An 18,195-nucleotide genomic window follows, 5' to 3' on the forward strand; every position below is an offset into this window, starting at 1 on the left:
GCCTACTGTACCATACTGCTATATATTATATACTGGTGATCAGCAAAATTATGCACTGTCCTACTACTATATATATACTGCGCACAAAAACTTAAATGCACCACAGGTATGGATGGATAGTATACTTGACGACACAGAGGTAGGTAGAGCAGTGGCCTACTGTACCGTACTGCTATATATTATATACTGGTGGTCAGCAGAATTATGCACTGTCCTACTACTATAAGTATATATATACTGCGCACAAAAACTTAAATGCACCACAGGTATGGATGGATAGTATACTTGACGACATAGAGGTAGGTAGAGCAGTGGCCTACTGTACCGTACTGCTATATATTATATACTGGTGGTCAGCAAAATTATGCACTGTCCTACTACTATACATATACTGCGCACAAAAACTTAAATGCACCACAGGTATGGATGGATAGTATACTTGACGACACAGAGGTAGGTAGAGCAGTGGCCTACTGTACCGTACTGCTATATATTATATACTGGTGGTCAGCAAAATTATGCACTGTCCTACTACTATATATATACTGCGCTCAAAAACTTAAATGCACCACAGGTATGGATGGATAGTATACTTGACGACATAGAGGTAGGTAGAGCAGTGGCCTACTGTACCGTACTGCTATATATTATATACTGGTGGTCAGCAAAATTATGCACTGTCCTACTACTAAATATATACTGCGCACAAAAACTTAAATGCACCACAGGTATGGATGGATAGTATACTTGACGACACAGAGGTAGGCAGAGCAGTGGCCTACTGTACCGTACTGCTATATAATTTATATACTGGTGGTCAGCAAAATTATGCACTGTCCTACTACTATAAGTATATATATATATACTGCTCACAAAAACTTAAAAGCACCACAGGTATGGATGGATAGTATACTTGACAACACAGAGGTAGGTAGAGCAGTGGCCTACTGTACCGTTCTGCTATATATTATATACTGGTGGTCAGCAAAATTATGCACTGTCCTACTACTATATATATACTGCGCACAAAAACTTAAATGCACCACAGGTATGGATGGATAGTATACTTGATGACACAGAGGTAGGTAGAGCAGTGGCCTACTGTACCGTACTGCTATATATTATATACTGGTGGTCAGCAAAATTATGCACTGTCCTACTACTATATATATACTGCGCACAAAAACTTAAATGCACCACAGGTATGGATGGATAGTATACTTGACAACACAGAGGTAGGTAGAGCAGTGGCCTACTATACCGTACTGCTATATATTATATACTGGTGGTCAACAAAATTATGCACTGTCCTACTACTATATATATACTGCGCACAAAAACTTAAATGCACCACAGGTATGGATGGATAGTATATTTGACAACACAGAGGTAGGTAGAGCAGTGGCCTACTGTACCGTACTGCTATATATTATATACTGGTGGTCAGCAAAATTATGGTCTGTCCTACTACTATATATATACTGCGCGCAAAAACTTAAATGCACCAGAGGTATGGATGGATAGTATACTTGATGACACAGAGGTAGGTAGAGCAGTGGCCTACTGTACCGTACTGCTATATATTATATACTGGTGGTCAGCAAAATTATGCACTGTCCTACTACTATATATATACTGCGCACAAAAACTTAAATGCACCACAGGTATGGATGGATAGTATACTTGACGACACAGAGGTAGGTAAAGCAGTGGCCTACTTTACCGTACTGCTATATATTATATACTGGTGGTCAGCAGAATTATGCACTGTCCTACTGCTATAAGTTTATATATACTGCGCACAAAAACTTAAATGCACCACAGGTATGGATGGATAATATACTTGACGACATAGAGGTAGGTAAAGCAGTGGCCTACTGTACCATACTGCTATATATTATATAATGGTGATCAGCAAAATTATGCACTGTCCTACTACTATATATATACTGTGCACAAAAACTTAAATGCACCACAGGTATGGATGGATAGTATACTTGACGACACAGAGGTAGGTAGAGCAGTGGCCTACTGTACCGTACTGCTATATATTATATACTGGTGGTCAGCAGAATTATGCACTGTCCTACTACTATAAGTATATATATACTGCGCACAAAAACTTAAATGCACCACAGGTATGGATGGATAGTATACTTGACGACATAGAGGTAGGTAGAGCAGTGGCCTACTGTACCGTACTGCTATATATTATATACTGGTGGTCAGCAAAATGATGCACTGTCCTACTACTATATATATACTGCGCACAAAAACTTAAATGCACCACAGGTATGGATGGATAGTATACTTGACGACACAGAGGTAGGTAGAGCAGTGGCCTACTGTACCGTACTGCTATATATTATATACTGGTGGTCAGCAAAATTATGCACTGTCCTACTACTATATATATACTGCGCACAAAAACTTAAATGCACCACAGGTATGGATGGATAGTATACTTGACGACACAGAGGTAGGTAGAGCAGTGGCCTACTGTACCGTACTGCTATATATTATATACTGGTGGTCAGCAAAATTATGCACTGTCCTACTACTATATATATACTGCGCACAAAAACTTAAATGCACCACAGGTATGGATGGATAGTATACTTGACGACACAGAGGTAGGTAGAGCAGTGGCCTACTGTACCATACTGCTATATATTATATACTGGTGGTCAGCAAAATTATGGTCTGTCCTACTACTATATATATACTGCGCGCAAAAACTTAAATGCACCAGAGGTATGGATGGATAGTATACTTGATGACACAGAGGTAGGTAGAGCAGTGGCCTACTGTACCGTACTGCTATATATTATATACTGGTGGTCAGCAAAATTATGCACTGTCCTACTACTATATATATACTGCGCACAAAAACTTAAATGCACCACAGGTATGGATGGATAGTATACTTGATGACACAGAGGTAGGTAGAGCAGTGGCCTACTGTACCGTACTGCTATATATTATATACTTGTGGTCAGCAAAATTATGCACTGTCCTACTACTATATATATATACTGCGCACAAAAACTTAAATGCACCACAGGTATGGATGGATAGTATACTTGACAACACAGAGGTAGGTAGAGCAGTGGCCTACTATACCGTACTGCTATATATTATATACTGGTGGTCAACAAAATTATGCACTGTCCTACTACTATACATATACTGCGCACAAAACTTAAATGCACCACAGGTATGGATGGATAGTATATTTGACAACACAGAGGTAGGTAGAGCAGTGGCCTACTGTACCGTACTGCTATATATTATATACTGGTGGTCAGCAAATTTATGCACTGTCCTACTACTATATATATACTGCGCACAAAAACTTAAATGCACCACAGGTATGGATGGATAGTATACTTGACGACACAGAGGTCTGTAGAGCAGTGGCCTACTGTACCGTACTGCTATATATTATATACTGGTGGTCAGCAAAATGATGCACTGTCCTACTACTATATATATACTGCGCACAAAAACTTAAATGCACCACAGGTATGGATGGATAGTATACTTGACAACACAGAGGTAGGTAGAGCAGTGGCCTACTGTACCGTACTGCTATATATTATATACTGGTGGTCAGCAAAATTATGGTCTGTCCTACTACTATATATATACTGCGTTCAAAAACTTAAATGCACCAGAGGTATGGATGGATAGTATACTTGATGACACAGAGGTAGGTAGAGCAGTGGCCTACTGTACCGTACTGCTATATATTATATACTGGTGGTCAGCAAAATGATGCACTGTCCTACTACTATATATATACTGCGCACAAAAACTTAAATGCACCACAGGTATGGATGGATAGTATACTTGACGACACAGAGGTAGGTAAAGCAGTGGCCTACTTTACCGTACTGCTATATATTATATACTGGTGGTCAGCAGAATTATGCACTGTCCTACTGCTATAAGTATATATATACTGCGCACAAAAACTTAAATGCACCACAGGTATGGATGGATAGTATACTTGACGACATAGAGGTAGGTAGAGCAGTGGCCTACTGTACCATACTGCTATATATTATATACTGGTGATCAGCAAAATTATGCACTGTCCTACTACTATATATATACTGCGCACAAAAACTTAAATGCACCACAGGTATGGATGGATAGTATACTTGACGACACAGAGGTAGGTAGAGCAGTGGCCTACTGTACCGTACTGCTATATATTATATACTGGTGGTCAGCAGAATTATGCACTGTCCTACTACTATAAGTATATATATACTGCGCACAAAAACTTAAATGCACCACAGGTATGGATGGATAGTATACTTGACGACATAGAGGTAGGTAGAGCAGTGGCCTACTGTACCGTACTGCTATATATTATATACTGGTGGTCAGCAAAATTATGCACTGTCCTACTACTATACATATACTGCGCACAAAAACTTAAATGCACCACAGGTATGGATGGATAGTATACTTGACGACACAGAGGTAGGTAGAGCAGTGGCCTACTGTACCGTACTGCTATATATTATATACTGGTGGTCAGCAAAATTATGCACTGTCCTACTACTATATATATACTGCGCACAAAAACTTAAATGCACCACAGGTATGGATGGATAGTATACTTGACGACATAGAGGTAGGTAGAGCAGTGGCCTACTGTACCGTACTGCTATATTTTATATACTGGTGGTCAGCAAAATTATGCACTGTCCTACTACTATATATATACTGCGCACAAAAACTTAAATGCACCACAGGTATGGATGGATAGTATACTTGACGACACAGAGGTAGGCAGAGCAGTGGCCTACTGTACCGTACTGCTATATAATTTATATACTGGTGGTCAGCAAAATTATGCACTGTCCTACTACTATAAGTATATATATATATACTGCTCACAAAAACTTAAAAGCACCACAGGTATGGATGGATAGTATACTTGACAACACAGAGGTAGGTAGAGCAGTGGCCTACTGTACCGTTCTGCTATATATTATATACTGGTGGTCAGCAAAATTATGCACTGTCCTACTACTATATATATACTGCGCACAAAAACTTAAATGCACCACAGGTATGGATGGATAGTATACTTGATGACACAGAGGTAGGTAGAGCAGTGGCCTACTGTACCGTACTGCTATATATTATATACTGGTGGTCAGCAAAATTATGCACTGTCCTACTACTATATATATACTGCGCACAAAAACTTAAATGCACCACAGGTATGGATGGATAGTATACTTGACAACACAGAGGTAGGTAGAGCAGTGGCCTACTATACCGTACTGCTATATATTATATACTGGTGGTCAACAAAATTATGCACTGTCCTACTACTATATATATACTGCGCACAAAAACTTAAATGCACCACAGGTATGGATGGATAGTATATTTGACAACACAGAGGTAGGTAGAGCAGTGGCCTACTGTACCGTACTGCTATATATTATATACTGGTGGTCAGCAAAATTATGCACTGTCCTACTACTATATATATACTGCGCACAAAAACTTCAATGCACCACAGGTATGGATGGATAGTATACTTGACAACACAGAGGTAGGTAGAGCAGTGGCCTACTGTACCGTACTGCTATATATTATATACTGGTGGTCAGCAAAATTATGGTCTGTCCTACTGTCCTGGTGACCACGGATGCAAGTCTCCGAGGTTGGAGAGCAGTCACGCAAGGGGAAAGCTTCGAAGGAAGATAGTCAAGTCAAGAAACGCTTCTTCACATAAACATTCTGGAGTTGAGATCCGTTTACAATTGCCTTCAGCAGGTGACGCATCTTCTTCAACATCTACCTATACAGATCCAGTCGGAAAATGTGACGGTGGTAGCTCACATAAACCGTCAGGGAGGAACAAAAAGCAGAGCGGCAATGGCAGAGGTGACAAAAATACTCCTCTGGGCAGAAAGACATGCAATAGCTCTGTCAGCAATCTTCATTCCGGGAGTGGACAACTGGGAAGCGGACTTCCTCAACAGACACGATCTCCATCCAGGAGAATGGGTCCTCCACCCAAAGTTCTTTGCAGAGGTGTCAAGTCGTTGGGGCATTCCTCAAGTAGACATGATGGCATCTCGTCTTAACAAGAAGCTTCCGACATATTGTTCCAGGTCGAGAGACCCGCAAGCAGTAGCAGTGGATGCATTAGTGACCCAGTGGGTGTTCCAGTCAGTGTATCTGTTCCCTCCACTTCCTCTAATACCAAGAGTTCTAAAGATCGTCAGAAGAACAAGGGTTCGGGCAATTCTCATTGCTCCAGACTGGCCAAGGAGGGCTTGGTATCCGGATCTTCAGGAGTTGCTCCTGGAAGACCCTTGGCATTTTCCTCTTCGCGAGGACCTGCTTCAGCAGGGGCCGTTAGTTTATCAAGACTTACCGCGGCTACGTTTGACTGCATGGCTGTTGAGTACCAGATCCTAGCCCGTAAGGGTATTCCCAATGCAGTCATTCCCACACTTATTCTGGCCAGGAAAGGGGTAACGTCCAAGCATTACCATCGTATTTGGAGGAAATATGTATCTTGGTGTGAATCCAAGAAGTCTCCTGCGGTGGAGTTTCAATTAGGACGTCTTCTCCTATTTCTACAGGTGGGTGTGGATGCTGGCTTGAGATTAGGGTCTATCAAAGTCCAAATTTCGGCATTGTCCATTTTCTTTCAGAAACAGTTGGCTTCCCTTCCTGAGGTTCAGACGTTCGTGAAAGGGGTTCTGCGCATCCAACCTCCCTTTGTGCCTCCTGCGGCGCCATGGGATTTTAATGTAGTGTTGCAGTTCCTTAAATCGGAATGATTTGAGTCTCTGCATGAGGAAGTTTCTCACTTGGAAAGTGGTCATGCTGTTGGCCTTGGCATCAGGCAGACGAGTGTCTGAGTTAGGGGCTCTCTCTCACAAGAGTCCTTATTTGATTTTTCATGAAGATAGGGCTGAATTGCGGATGCGTCAGCATTTTCTTCCGAAGGTTGTGTCTTCTTTCCATATCAACCAACCTGTGGTGGTGCCAGTGGCTTCTGACACCTCAGCCGTTTCAAAGTCCTTGGATGTTGTCAGAGCTCTGAGGACTTATGTTGCAAGAACGGCTCGGATTAGGGGGGTCATTCCGAGTTGTTCGCTCGGTAAAAATCTTCGCATCGCAGCGATTTTTTGCTTAATGCGCATGCGCAATGTCCGCACTGTGACTGCGCCAAGTAAATTTGCTATGCACTTAGGAATTTTACTCACGGCATTTTCATCGTTCTGGCGATCGTAATGTGATTGACAGGAAATGGGTGTTACTGGGCGGAAACAGGCCGTTTTATGGGCGTGTGGGAAAAAACGCTACCGTTTCCGGAAAAAACGCAGGAGTGGCCGGAGAAACGGGGGAGTGTCTGGGCGAACGCTGGGTGTGTTTGTGATGTCAAACCAGGAACGACAAGCACTGATATGATCGCAGATGCCGAGTAAGTCTGGAGCTACTCAGAAACTGCTACGAGGTGTGTAATCGCAATATTGCGAATACTTCGTTCGCAATTTTAAGATGCTAAGATTCACTCCCAGTAGGCGGCGGCTTAGCATGAGCAAATCTGCTAAAATCCGTTTGCGAGCGAACAACTCGGAATGACCCCCTAGGAAAAAGGAGGCTTTGTTTGTCCTTTATGACCCCAACAAGATTGGGTGTCCTTCTTCTAAGCAGACTATTGCTCGCTGGATCAGGGGTACCATTCAGCATGCTCATTCCACGGCAGGATTGCAGATACCGACTTCGGTAAAGGCCCACTCTAAGAGGAAAGTGGGTTCGTCCTGGGCGGCTGCCCGGGGTGTCTCGGCATTGCAGATTTGCCGAGCAGCTACTTGGCCTGGGCCCTCATTCCGAGTTGTTCGCTCGTTATTTTACTTTGCATCAGAGCGATTTTCTGCAAACTGCGCATGCGCAATGTTCGCACTGTGGCTGCGCCAAGTAAATTTGCTAAGAAGTTTGGTATTTTACTCACGGCATTACGAGGTTTTTTCTTCGTTCTGCTGATCGTAATGTGATTGACAGGAAGTGGGTGTTTCTGGGCGGAAACTGGCCGTTTTCAGGGAGTGTTTGGAAAAACACTGACGTTTCGGGAAAAAACGCGGGAGTGGCTGGAGAAACGGGGGAGTGGCTGGGCGAACGCTGGGTGTGTTTGTGACGTCAAACCAGGAACGAAAAGGACTGAACTGATCGCACTGGAGGAGTAAGTCTCGAGCTACTCAGAAACTGCTAAGAATTTTCTTTTCGCTATTATGCGAATCTTTCGTTCGCTATCTTGCTAAGCTAAGATTCACTCCCAGAGGGCGGCAGCTTAGCGTGTGCAATACTGCTAAAAGCAGCTAGCGAGCAAACAACTCGGAATGAGGGCCCTGGTGCAAACACATTTGCTAAGTTTTACAAGTTTGACACCTTGGCTGCTGACGACCTTCAATTTTTTTATATTCATTGTTTACTTATGATTGTGTATCAGCAGACGCATCAGTTAAATTGATTAAATTTGCGGATGATATTGCCGTAGTTGGGTTAATTAGTGGTAATGATGAGCTGGCATACAGGACGGAAGTTGCAAAGTTAGTTAATTGGAGTAATGAAAATCATTTATTTTTAAATAGTGGGAAGACAAAAGAACTGATTATTGATTTTAGGAGAAGGCAGCTACCGAAGTTACCAGTGTTTGTTGGCGATCAGGAAGTGGAAATGGTTAACTCATTCCGGTTTTTAGGTATTCAGATCTCGTCATGCTTGACTTGGTCTGAGCACTTGCTATTGATAGGAAAAAAGGCTCAACAACGACTTTTCTTCCTGCGGCGTTTAAGGGCCGCAGGTGTTGGTGCTCAGACCATGTTAAATTTTTATAGGTGCTCGATAGAGAGCATTCTTAGTTATGGGATCGTGGCATGGTATGGCGGTTGTACTCTAAAAGATCGATGGGCATTAGAGAGGATAAGGAAATCGGCTAGTAAAATTATTGGTTCACCACTGCCTAGCTTTGATGATTTGTATAGGAGTAGGGTTTTAAGCAAAGCCAGGTGTATTTTACTAGATAGTGCTCATCCTTTTAATATGCTTTTTGTAAAACTTCCGTCACTAAAGAGATTTCGTTCTCTGATGGCTCGTACCAACCGGTTTAGGGTTAGTTTTATGTTTTTATCCCATCTGCTGTACGTATGTTAAACGAATGATTTATTTTTATGTTTGTTTTATGTTCTCGCTTGCTACTATTTGATGCCTTGTACAATGTAATTTCGTCTGTCAATTTGTTTTGGCTGATGACAATAAACTTGAACTTGAACTTGAACTTGAATTTGGTCAGTCAGTTTTGCAGGAACATTAGCACTTTCCCGCCCGTACTGGGAGCTTTGGTACATCCCCATGGTACTAAAATGGACCCCAGCAATCTCTAGGACGTAAGAGAAAATAGGATTTTAATAACCTACCGGTAAATCCTTTTCTCGTAGTCCGTAGAGGATGCTGGGCGCCCGCCCAGTGCTCATTTTTCCTGCATAGTTACGTTTTGTATTTTTTACACAGTTCTCATGTGTTGTGGTATCTTACAGCTGTTGCTGTTACGTTGTGCATGCATGTTGGCATGGGTTATGTTATGGCCCTGTTAGGCGGCATGATTGTTTAGTGTGGGCTGGTATGAGTCTCGCCCTAGTTAATGTAAATTCTTCTCTCAAAGTTGTCCGTCTCCTCGGGCACAGTTCCTATACTGAGGTCTGGAGGAGGGGCATAGAGGGAGGAGCCAGTTCACACTCTGAAAAAGTCTTAAAGTGCCGAAGGCTCCTGCGGAACGGTCTATACCCCATGGTACTAAAATGGACCCCAGCATCCTCTACGGACTACGAGAAAAGGATTTACCGGTAGGTTATTAAAATCCTAATTTATATATATATATACTGTATATATATATATATATATATATATATATCTTATGTCCTAGAGGCTTGCTGGGGTCCATATTAGTACCATGGGGTATAGACGCGTCCACCAGGAGCCATTGGCACTTTAAGAGTTTAACAGTGTGGGCTGGCTCCTCCCTCTATGCCCCTCCTACCAGACTCAGTTTAGAAAATGTGCCCGGAGGAGCCGGTCACAACTAGGGGAGCTCTACAGAGCTTTCTTAGGAAAAGTTTATCTAGAGTTTTTTTACTTTACAGGGAGACTGCTGGCAACATTCGCCCTGCGATGTCTGAGCCACTGTCTCCGCTGATTGGACATTGAGTTCCAGAGGGGTCGGATCGTTCCCCGCTGCAGGGGACCGCTCGCCCCAGCAGCATGCCGTCAACCCCTTACAGCAAGCTGAAGTAGTGGTGGGTGAGTCACCGACCCCCCCTAACAAGCGGGGGGCCGGTATGAAGATGGCGGCAGGGCAAAGGAGCGTGGTATTAACCGCGCTACGGGAAGGCTCAGCGGCATGTATGCGGCGCTGTGAGGGGCACCCTGGGCCAGCGCTTACCCCCACACTGGTCACTAAAGTCTGTCGGGGTCTCCGGTTCTCGGCCAGCAAGAATCCTCAGGCCAGTATAATATATGAAGAGCGGGAAAGTCAGCGCCATTAAAGGGGCGGAGCTTCTCCTCAGAGCGGACCCAGCAGCGTTCCAGCGCCATTTTCCTGCCTGCACAGCACTGGAAAAGACATCAAGGTCCCTCCACAGCAACTCCAGCTATCTGTACGGTACCAGGGGGTTGTAGAAGGGAGGGGAGGCTGTATATTAGACTGTGTGTCCTATTAAGGAGCACAGTCAGCGCTGAAAAGGGGTCTCCCTTTATAAATAGCGCTGTGTGTCTCTTTTGCCATTCTTGGGGGGGAAACTCTGTTCTACCCTTCTCTGTGTGAGTGTGGTGTGTTTGGTGGTCTCATTCATTATGTCAGGGAACAATGTTGTGTCTTATGCTGCTGAGGATTTATCCTCACAGGATGATCCCATTCCTAGTAATCAGGATAGCCCTGGTTTAGCGCTTATTCCAGTAAAAGAACCAGAATGGTTTTCCTCTATCAAATCTTGGATTTCTCTGGCTGGGTCCACAGGATTATCCACAGGATAACATTGGGATATGGTTGAGCGACAGCGGAAATGGCACCAACGCGGTCACGAGCTTTCTGGCCTCCCAGGATGCATCGGGGCCTTCACCATATAGTCCCGCCCACTGACTCAGTCAAATCAGTTTTTTGCTTGGTGCGGCTGGAATCCGCATGGTCACAGGGCTGCTGAGAGAGCAGCCTCAAGCTTTTATTATTTTATTGTTAGAGACTTACTATATTGTTTTTTTTGAGCGACTTCTTTTAACAGCGTCTTAAACGCATACTAGAAAGAGTCGCTCCAACAACTCCTCACCAGGTCGCAACAACGCTTACCTTCGGGTATTAGTGCTGTCTCGACGGGCGTCTGTGTCGGATGTTCTAGCAGGTCCAGCAGACGTAACCAGGCTGTGGCCGGAGCATGCGGAGACGGTGAGTCTATGGACTTCCTCTTACTAGAGGGGTCAGGACACAGCTACACTGATTTGGTGGAGACTACAAACAGTGTGTTGATGCGCCGAACATCTCGAGTGCGACAGCGCTACGCTCCAGGGATCATAGGCGCCAGGACTAGGTAGAGGCCGCGATCCTGGGAGTTTAAGTCAACAGGGGGATTCAGACGCTCTCCTGGCCGTCCCTCCTCCGAGTTCATGGCCAGTTTCCGCGCGTCTCTCGTTTCATGAACTGAATGACCTCACTTCCGGCTCAGACGCCACCACGAGGGTACTCGGTCGCAGCTTAGACGCTGCGGTTGTGTACACTAGAGATCCCGCCCAGACCGAGTCGCAGGCCTTAGCGTCTGCATACACGTGGAAGTCGCTCAGCGTCCGTGTCCGCAGTGAGTGTCCGTGATCAGTTATCAAGAGCGGTAGTGTACATCAGTAGCGTCTGAATCCACTCAGCGTCTTACGAGCGTCTTTGCTTGGATATGGAAGTGTGGTGAGTCTCCCTGTATCCCGCTCTCCGGCGGCAGGGTATACAGTGCTAAAAATTCTCTCTACTTGCTTAGTATGAATAGTTAATTTTTAGTACCTATTGCATATGAGACCTGTATATTACTGTGTTTTCTGCATGCTATGTTAAAAAAAGAACCAGTTAAAACAGAAGTACAATTTTCCTACTTATGTGTAAGTTATTATGGAGGTTGTATTCTCATATGGCAATGTCTAATGCTTTAACATGTGACTGACTGCTAGTATGTGTGCTGACTTTTCTGTGTAATGTCAGTCCTGTTCTGACCCTCAAATCAGGTGCACTGTGGTCAGATTGATCTCACCTCTATATATTTACATATAGGGTGATTTTCAGTCACAAATTGTGTAGTCAATAACAGAATATTACCATGTCTGTGAGCGGCAAAAGTGATGAGGAGAATTTATCATGCACTCCTACAGCCCTAACATGCTTATCTTGTAAGTCAGGGGAAATTGATATGAATCAATTGGTCACTTATGAGGGTTTGTGTGCAAACTGTTTCGCTTTTCAGCGAAGTAAAAACCAAGAGATGGTTCAACCACCAACAGAGCCACCATGGAATATGTTCGCAAAGACTCTATCTTCTATAGCGGACAAGTTAACTCCGGTAGCACCACCTCAAGGGTTAGGTTACACTATGAACCCATACATGCAGCTCCCTTCCTATGGCTTTTGTTCCAGTAGCCTCTACAAGCAACCAAGGGACAGGTAAGACTAAGACAGATACGTCTATGTGGCAGACTACACAAGATGATACATCGGATGATGATACAATAGATCCGTATGATGATCAGTCGCAGAGTTTTAGTTCAGAAGATGTAGCTGAACTTATTAATGCTGTGAAGGCTGTTCTCTCGTTGGAAGAGCCAGCCAAGACAGTGTTAAAAGCTAAAGCACCTGTATTTAAACGAACAAAATCAGTGAAAGCTGAATTCCCAGCGTCAGATGAGCTGACGGAAATGATGGATGAGTCTTGGGCGGCGCCCAGTAAAAAGTATAAGATTCCTAAAAGATGGGATTCTTATTATCCATTTCCAGCTGTGGACTGTTCGAAAAGAGAAGTTCCTCCAAAAGTAGATGCACATGTTCTGCGACTCGTGCATAAATCTGCTTTACCACTGTCATCTACCTCACTAAATGATGTCACAGACAGAAGGGTAGATAGCCTTTTGAAAAATATATTTTCTCTAGTAGGAGCAGTGGTAAGACCTGCTATGGCTTCGGCCTGGGTAGCAAAGGCAATGGGCGAATGGATAGAGGAACTAGAGAATGACATCCGTTCTCCTACTAGGGAGCAAGAGGATCGTTTTTGCAGTTTAAAACGATCTGCCCAGTATTTGGAAGAAGCAGCAATTGATGTAGGTACAGTTGCTTCTAAAGCTTCAGCCTTGTCAGTAGTCGCTCGCAGAGCAGTTTGGCTACGTACCTGGAAGGCAGATGCGGAATCCAAGAAAGAATTGGAAGCATTGCCTTTTGTTAGCAATATATTATTTGGAAAACCTTTATCGGATATCCTAGAATCAGAGGCTGAATCGAAAAAGGTCAGATTTCCGGCTACCTATAACCCTAAATCCAAGGGTTTAAAATTTCGCTCTTTTCGTTGGCAAAGCAAAGCGAAAGCTAAAGAGGAGCCTAAGCAACCCCAGTTTAAATCCAGGGGTAGGAAGCAGTGGGCTAGCAAAAAGCCAGCTTCCAAACCCGAACAGAAACCGTCAGCCTGAAGAGACGGGCCTCCGCCTGGAGGATTCCAGGGTTGGGGGCCGACTCCTTCATTTTGCACACATATGGCAACAGTCAACAGCAGATGCTTGGGTGCAGAAGGTAGTGTCTCAGGGGTATGGGTTCCCATTCAGGAGGCAGCCTCCTCAAAGATTTTTTTGCACCAGCCCGTCTCGTATAGAGTTGAAGGCCAATGCCCTGCAAGAAGCAGTCCAAAAATTACTGCAGTCAGGTGTGATTGTCCCAGTACCTCAATCACAAAGGGGACAGGGGTTTTACTCCAATTTATTTCTAATCCAGAAGCCCAAATAGGTCATATCGGCCAATTCTCAATCTGAAAATGTTGAACAAATACATTTGGATCCCAAAGTTCCACATGGAGACGTTACGCTCCATAATGTTGGCTATGGAACCGGGAGATTACATGGTATCTCTGGATGTACGGGATGCTTACCTACATGTGCCTATAGCACTGTCGCATCAGTGTTACCTCAGGTTTGCTATCCTCCAGGAACATTTTCAGTTCCAAGCTCTGCCCTTCGGGCTAGCTACAGCACCCAGGGTGTTTACCAAGATCATGGTGGTTATGGCAGCTTGTCTGTGCAAACAGGGGATAAGAATATTCCCATACCTCGACGACCTGTTAATCCTAGCACATTCGCAGGATGTACTTTTGAGCCATCTTCAACAAACAATAGTTTGTTTACAGAGACACGGGTGGCTCATAAATTGGGAAAAGTCGTCTCTGAATCCGGCACAGCGGATGGTTCATTTGGGGGCCATATTGGATTCAGACCTACAGAAAGTTCTCTTACCAGAGAAAAAGATAGTCAAGGTGCAGGTCATGGCTCAGGAAGCGTTGCACGTCCAGACAATGTCAGTCCATGCAGCAATGCGACTGTTGGGTCTGATGGTATCAACCTTCGACATGGTGGAATATGCGCAATTCCACTCCAGACCGTTGCAGCACCTTATTCTGACCAAATGGAACGGAAATCATCAGACAATAAAGAAGCAGATGATAAAGATTCCAGTAAACGTAAAAAAGTCTCTAGCGTGGTGGCTACAGACAGACCATTTAAACAAGGGGAGACCCTTTTGGATAAAAGAGTGGCAAGTCCTGACAACAGATGCCAGCTTGCAAGGCTGGGGGGGCGGTACTCGGAAGCCTATGGTTCCAGGGAAAATGGACCACAAGGGAAAGTCGCCTGCCAATAAATCTGTTGGAGATAAGGGCCATTTACTTGGCTCTAGTTCAGGCAAAGGACAGTCTGCAAGGAAGACCAGTCCAGATTCGCTCAGACAATGCGACAGCAGTAGCATACCTCAATCATCAAGGAGGAACTCACAGCAAGAGACTGATGGAGGAAGTAACTCCCATTTTAAAATGGGCGGAACTCCATCTCCCAGCATTGTCAGCAGTATTTGTCCCGGGTGTACTAAACTGGGAAGCAGATTTTCTCAGTCGGCACACCATTCAGGAAACCGAATGGGCACTACACCCAGAAGTGTTTCAGACACTGGTGAACAGATGGGGTCTACCAGAGATAGACCTTATGGCATCTCGTCTAAACAACAAAGTTCCAAGGTACGGATCGAGAACAAGGGACCCAGGAGCGGTCCTTGTAGACGCACTGTCAGTAGAATGGAGGTTTCAGCTGGCGTATCTGTTCCCTCCAATATCTCTGTTACCCAGAGTAGTGAGAAAGATAAAACAAGCAAAAGGAGCAATGATTCTAATAGCTCCAGCTTGGCCAAGAAGGCATTGTACACAGATCTGTTGAGAATGTCCGTGGAAGCACCGATACTGCTTCCTCAACGTCCAGATCTACTAATGCAGGGTCCTTGTTGTCACTAGTGATGTGCACCGGACATTTTTCGGGTTTTGTGTTTTGGTTTTGGATTCGGTTCCGCGGCCGTGTTTTGGATTCGGACGCGTTTTTTGCAAAACCTCCCTGAAATTTTTTTGTCGGATTCGGTGTGTTTTGGATTCGGGTGTTTTTTTACAAAAAACCCTAAAAAACAGCTTAAATCATAGAATTTGGGGGTAATTTTGATCCCATAGTATTATTAACCTCAATAACCATAATTTCCACTAATTTACAGTCTATTCTGAACACCTCACACCTCACAATATTATTTTTAGTCCTAAAATTTGCACGGAGGTCACTGGATGACTAAGCTAAGCGACCCAAGTGGCCGACAGTGGCCGCACAAACACCTGGCCCATCTAGGAGTGGCACTGCAGTGTCAGACAGGATGGCACTTCAAAAAATAGTCCCTAAACAGCACATAATGCAAGGAAAAAAAGAGGTGCACCAAGGTCGCTGGATGGCTAAGCTAAGCGACCCAAGTGGCCGACACAAACACCTGGCCCATCTAGGAGTGGCACTGCAGTGTCAGACAGGATGGCACTTCAAAAAATAGTCCCCAAACAGCACATGATGCAAAGAAAAATGAAAGAAAAAAGAGGTGCAAGATAGAATTGTCCTTGGGTCCTCCCACCCTCCCTTATGTTGTATAAACAGGACATGCACACTTTAACAAACCCATCATTTCAGCCACAGGGTCTGCCACACGACTGTGACTGAAATGACTGGTTGGTTTGGGCCCCCACCAAAAAAGAAGCAATCAATCTCTCCTTGCACAAACTGGCTCTACAGAGGCAAGATGTCCACCTCATCATCATCCTCCGATTCCTCACCCCTTTCACTGTGTACATCCCCCTCCTCACAGATTATTAATTCGTCCCCACTGGAATCCACCATCTCAGGTCCCTGTGTACTTTCTGGAGGCAATTGCTGCTGGTGAATGTCTCCACGGAGGAATTGATTATAATTCATTTTGATGAACATCATCTTCTCCACATTTTCTGGAAGTAACCTCGTACGCCGATTGCTGACAAGGTGAGCGGCTGCACTAAACACTCTTTCGGAGTACACACTGGAGGGGGGGCAACTTAGGTAAAATAAAGCCAGTTTCTGCAAGGGCCTCCAAATTGCCTCTTTTTCCTGCCAGTATACGTACGGACTGTCTGACGTGCCTACTTGGATGCGGTCACTCATTTAATCCTCCACCATTCTTTTAATGGTGACAGAATCATATGCAGTGACAGTAGATGACATGTCAGTAATCGTTGGCAGGTCCTTCAGTCCGGACCAGATGTCAGCACTCGCTCCAGACTGCCCTGCATCACCGCCAGCAGGTGGGCTCGGAATTCTTAGCCTTTTCCTCGCAGCCCCAGTTGCGGGAGAATGTGAAGGAGGAGCTGTTGATGGGTCACGTTCCGCTTGACTTAACAATTTTCTCACCAGCAGGTCTTTGAACCTCTGCAGACTTGTGTCTGCCGGAAAGAGAGATACAACGTAGGTTTTAAATCTAGGATCGAGCACGGTGGCCAAAATGTAGTGCTCTGATTTCAACAGATTGACCACCCGTGAATCCTGGTTAAGCGAATTAAGGGCTCCATCCACAAGTTCCACATGCCTAGCGGAATCGCTCTGTTTTAGCTCCTTCTTCAATGCCTCCAGCTTCTTCTGCAAAAGCCTGATGAGGGGAATGACCTGACTCAGGCTGGCAGTGTCTGAACTGACTTCACGTTGTGCAAGTTCAAAGGGTTGCAGAACCTTGCACAACGTTAAAATCATTCTCCACTGCGCTTGATTCAGGTGCATTCCCCCTCCTTTGCCTATATCGTAGGTAGCTGTATAGGCTTGAATGGCCTTTTGCTGCTCCTCCATCCTCTGAAGCATATAGAGGGTTGAATTCCACCTCGTTACCACCTCTTGCTTCAGATGATGGCAGGGCAGGTTCAGGAATGTTTACTGGTGCTCCAGTCTTCGGCACGCGGTGGCTGAATGCCGAAAGTGGCCCGCAATTCTTCGGGCCACCGACAGCATCTCTTGCACGCCCCTGTAGTTTTTTAAATAATTCTGCACCACCAAATTCAATGTATGTTCAAAACATGGGACGTGCTGGAATTTGCCCACATGTAATGCACGCACAATATTGGTGGCGTTGTCCGATGTCACACATCCCCAGGAGAGTCCAATTGGGGTAAGCCATTCTGCGATGCTGTTCCTCAGTTTCCGTAAGAGGTTGTCAGCTGTGTGCCTCTTATGGAAAGCGGTGATACAAAGCGTAGCCTGCCTAGGAACGAGTTGGCGTTTGCGAGATGCTGCTACTGGTGCCGCCGCTGCTGTTCTTGCTGCGGGAGGCAATACATCTACCCAGTGGGCTGTAATAGTCATATAGTCCTGAGTCTGCCCTGCTCCACTTGTCCACATGTCCGTGGTTAAGTGGACATTTGGTACAACTGCATTTTTTAGGACACTGGTGACTCTTTTTCTGAGGTCTGTGTACATTTTCGGTATCGCCTGCCTAGAGAAATGGAACCTAGATGGTATTTGGTACCGGGGACACAGTACCTCAATCAATTCTCTAGTTCC

The sequence above is a fragment of the Pseudophryne corroboree genome, chromosome 8 (genome assembly GCF_028390025.1).
Source record: "Pseudophryne corroboree isolate aPseCor3 chromosome 8, aPseCor3.hap2, whole genome shotgun sequence".
NCBI classification, from domain to species: Eukaryota; Metazoa; Chordata; class Amphibia; order Anura; family Myobatrachidae; genus Pseudophryne; species Pseudophryne corroboree.